Below are 4,608 nucleotides of genomic sequence, written 5' to 3' on the forward strand. Positions count from 1 at the left end.
GGGCCTGCTAAATAAATTCGGGGATTTGTCCTGTATCCAAAGTTGGGGACTTGAATGATCTCAAAGTACAGGTTCCAGACATTCTATGGTTTTATGTATTTGTTTTTACTCATTATGAAATCATTATTTAACAGTTTGTTTCTCTACCACCTTTCTATCTTCAGATTTAATATTTTCTTTCTCTTCCTTTTCTACCTCATTCTCTTCCCATATTCTTTTTCTCTTGTCTACTCTATTTTCCCATCTTTTAGGTATGTGTGTAGAAAAGAGTTAACACAGCTTGCCTGAGGCTGTTATTTTTACCAAAACAAAACAGGGTCTTCTCGCCCAGCGCACAGCTAAGCCAAAACACTGCCACCAGTTTCTAATGAAAAAAGTAGGCATTAATTGCAAAGTGCCAAGCAATGGAGAGCAGGTGGCTAATGCTAAAAGCCCAAACTCCCTGATGGCTTATGAACAAGGGAGTTTTTTTTAAAACAAATATTTAAATCATTTATTGTCATTAGGTTACAGTGTCTCAATATACACACTACATGGAAATACACAGATAACTTTTTCAAACACCAGAAATAAGATTTTAGGTGTGCAGTCAGCTGTTGGTTGCCTTGTGGTCATTAAAGACAAAGTCAAGAATTTGATGTATTTAGATGCTAGCACTTACACATATTTTGTTCTCTTTGGTTTTTCATTATGTAAATCCTAACAGATAAGATACGTATTACTACAGATAAAGCATCATCCGAAATTATTCAATTAATTGCATATTGTGAGCTACTCTTTATGAAAAGGAGTAAAATATTCAGTACTTGTAAGGCAGCAGAGAGGTGGTTCAAGGACTCAGCTCGTTCTATAAAAATAGGATGGTTAGTATAAATAGCAGTCAGCACATTTCCTTAGCAAGACTATTTATGATGATGAAATCTGTGACTCAGCAGCAGTAACTGGCAATGCTGTCTCTTTAAAGAGCTTCGTCTTCATTCTCCATTGTTATACAGATGCCTTTTTAGATGTCCCATGTTTGATAAGCCATCCTGACTGCATGAGCTGGACTACTTCGTTTGCTGCATGGCACGCAAATAGGAGCCAGTATCGAGGCTGCACCTTGTAAGTAAATCTCATGAATGTAGAAGAATAGCAACAGAGGGCAAATGTCATCTGCTCACTGATGATCTCTGGAGACTTTTTCATGTCATTGATGGCAGCAATGGGAAGACCCAGTTGGCTACTGGGCCCCCAAAGTGCATACTCATGAGGTAGTCCCGGAAGTCCTTCCTGAGGACATAGTCCTCCACTTTCCTTACCAGCATGCCAGCCGTGGCCGTGCCAGATCCCAGCCGGCTCACAGTCCATGCCATGCCACCTCTCCTTGGAGCACAATGACAGCCGGCCAACCTGGCCACAGCCAACTGCTGAGCAAGGGATTTTTAAAGCAAAAACCATAAGTTGGGTTCGGGGGTGCATAATCAACTTATGGATACCTCTGATCGGCTGAGTTTTAGGCAGCAAAGAGATGTTTCTAGAATCCTAATCATCAGTCTACTGGCTCCAAGCAGTCTGGGGTGTATGTGACTGTGGCCAGCATGTGGTTGGCAGTTTCCATCTGGTGGGGGTTTTGTTTCCTGCGAAACAACTCAAAGATACGTATCAGTGATGTTATCTTTGGACTTCAATGGAACTGAACATTTGACTTACGTCTTGGGTTATCGTTTAGGTTATTATTATTTTCTGCTTAACTGGCTACTCAATTTCTGCACAACTACATTTTTCAGCTAATGGTAAGCTAGCCGTTTTAGTTTTCCCAAAATCTTGAGCTTCAGGGACTCCATTATGTCTCCTGTGAGAGGGACCCAGGGAAGACCGGGGATACCTTCTTGGTCTCCTTATCTGCAGAAAGACCTGCTTGCAAGGTTGGCCCCTGGCTAATGTCTGCGAACCTAAGATTTCGGAAGGGTTCCTACCATTCCCTAAACGGTAAGGGTGGCTCATTGTGCTAAACTGGTTTGTACAGACAATGTGGTTTAGGCGGAACACCTGCTTTCCTTCGGAGAGTCTGGAATTCTGGTACATGTTAGGCAGAGGTACCTACGGGTACCCCAGTAAAACCCTTGGGTGCCTAGGCTCAGATAAGTTTCCAATCATAGATGACATTTCACACCTGTTGTCACAATTCATTGCTGGAGAAATTAAGTGGGTTCTACTGCCTCCACTGAGAGAGGATTCCTGAACACTTTGCACCCGGTTCCTTCACACTCTGCCTCACATACCTTCCCCTTCTCTGATTTTGCTTTGTGTCCTCTCACTGTACCAAATCACAGCTATGAGTACTATGATATGCTGAGTCCTGTGAGTCTTCCTAGCGAACCACTGAACATGGGGGTGGTTGTGGGGACCCTGGGCCTTGCTAGAAGGACCCTGACTCTGAAATATGGTAAAAGTGCTGTTTGAGAGAAGGCAGATTGAGGGGACAGGAGAAAACGAACGTTTGGTTATCAGGGTGGCTGTGGAGATACGGATGGTATAAAACAGCAGCTGAGTTGCTGTCTGTTCTGACAGGTAAAATTTACCTACAGAATTGGAAAGTGATAGCTCCAACTCCAGAAGAATTGGTTTGCAGGGTCCCCTGGCAGCTTTTGGCAGTGTTGGCCAAAGTGAGGGGGGAAATCCTAGCCTGCTTGATGCCTTGGTTTTGTTCTCTCCTCCAGCTGGGAGGAAAACAGGGCCAGCCATTCCCAAAGGTGAGCTTTGGGTGGGCCAAAGATGTTCAACATTTGTGTGGATCTCTCCTCCAAGTGGGAGTTAAAAAAAAAAAAACCAGAAAAGGAGGGGAGGTCCCCACAATTCATCGAATTTTTCACACCCTTCACTCCTTGGATTCCAGGCAAGATATCCTGGCAGCTATAATGTTAACCCTGTAAATGCTGAACTTACTGCTAGGGGGTTGAGTGAATTTGCCATAAGAAAATGAGGTTTTTGTTGTTGTTAATAGCTTTGTGCTCCTATTTTGTAGATATTGCATCTAGATGTTTGGTAAGAACTGATGAAAAGTGTAGTGATCACTCTAATCAGGGAAAACTGAAAAAAAAAAAAAAGAAAAATATTAGTGTAACACAACTTCCTTGCTTTTTGCCACTGAGGAGCAAATTATAATTTAAACTTTATTGAGTTTTCAAAAAGAATACCTTGACTAAGTCTCCATACTGATGATTTTTACTACAATTTTTGCCTATTGGAGCCTCTGGGAAAAGGCAGTCAACATGAAGAGAGAGCCAGTCACCAGATGAAAACACTTTTGGAGTTTTAAAAAGCAGTTTTTATTGCTTAATGACCTCTTGTAAATCATATCAGATCTTGTAAAATCTGACCCTACAGGTTTATGATTTTCTGGCCTGCTGTGCATATTTTTGAGTGGGTCAACTTGGACTCTAAGAATGACAAGACGCTGGGGCTTAGGAAAGCCTTCCTTGACCCTAGGACTGGGAACACAGCCTTTTGGCCCTCCAGTATCTCACCTTTTCTGCTGCCAAAGACATGCCCTTAGCCTTTTTGGAATCCTGAATTCACTGATCCTAACTGCCTACTTCTGACTCTGAGCAGAAACCTGGTACCATCTGCCATAGGCTATTTCGGCCTCTGCTGGAGCTGTGTTGAAATGAAAGCATGCACAGGCCCCATGAACAGGGCTTGGGCTCTGGGACTGCGGTGGATGCAAGACACCCCTCTGGGGCCCTAAACTATGAGAGAACGTCATGGATTCTGGCTGGACTGTTTGGGTCACTTACAAATGTCCACAAGAAAGAGCTTATGCTCTGATGGGACCATCTGACTGGAGCTGCTGATAGGCTCTGTATTTCCGATACAGAGACCTCTTGCATTCTAACTTGAGATTGTTGTTGAAAGCTGCAGGTGCAGGAGGGCACATCACAGGGTCTGTGACCTCTTCACTCATTCATGACAGATCAACTCTCAACCCCCTCTTGGAGATGCCTCACTGCTGTTGATTAGTTGCACTTTGCAACAACGGACTGATGACCTCACTCCTCTCCCCTCTCTCCAGGGACACACACCCGAGTGAGGCAATTTGATTATTAAATGCAACAGTAAGTGAATGATCTTTTCTGCTCAGGATAAAAGGAACGGGAGCCTACCTAAGTCCATGTTGAAAATTTTTGAAAATTCAGGATTTCATCCTTGACCAATTTCTGAACATGCTGTGTCTTTCTGGATAAGTTGTACAAATACGTTTATCTGTTAAAATACTTTTGTCCCTCTTGCATACAACCCTTCAAGGTGAAAGGTTTGGATGACAGCAGGGGATGATTTTTAAAATGTAAATTTGTGATTGCTGAATGGGTACACCGATTTTGAAACAACAGAAAGAAAATAAAAACTCCAGTACCAGGTTGCTGCAGGGGAGTTGGTGAGGGCATTAACGGTCTGTCTTTCAGAACAGAATGGCTCCTGGAAGTGTTCTACTCTTCCCATGCTGCCTTTCCAAGGCTGCTAGGAGCACTTTGAACTGCGAGCCTGTGATCACACCTGACAGCACTGACTGTGGGACGGCAGGGGGTGACCCAGCTCCGACACTTGCCACGCAGAACACCTCCAGGT

At 43.6% G+C, this 4,608-nt stretch overlaps 1 pseudogene; it reads right to left on the reverse strand.

The window, feature by feature from the left end:
• Positions 1–987: 987 nt before the first annotated feature.
• On the reverse strand, positions 988–1,355 carry LOC134370507 (mitochondrial pyruvate carrier 1-like; annotated as a pseudogene).
• Between the last annotated feature and the right edge of the window lie 3,253 nt (positions 1,356–4,608).

This window comes from Cynocephalus volans, chromosome 1 (genome assembly GCF_027409185.1).
Source record: "Cynocephalus volans isolate mCynVol1 chromosome 1, mCynVol1.pri, whole genome shotgun sequence".
NCBI classification, from domain to species: domain Eukaryota; kingdom Metazoa; phylum Chordata; class Mammalia; order Dermoptera; family Cynocephalidae; genus Cynocephalus; species Cynocephalus volans.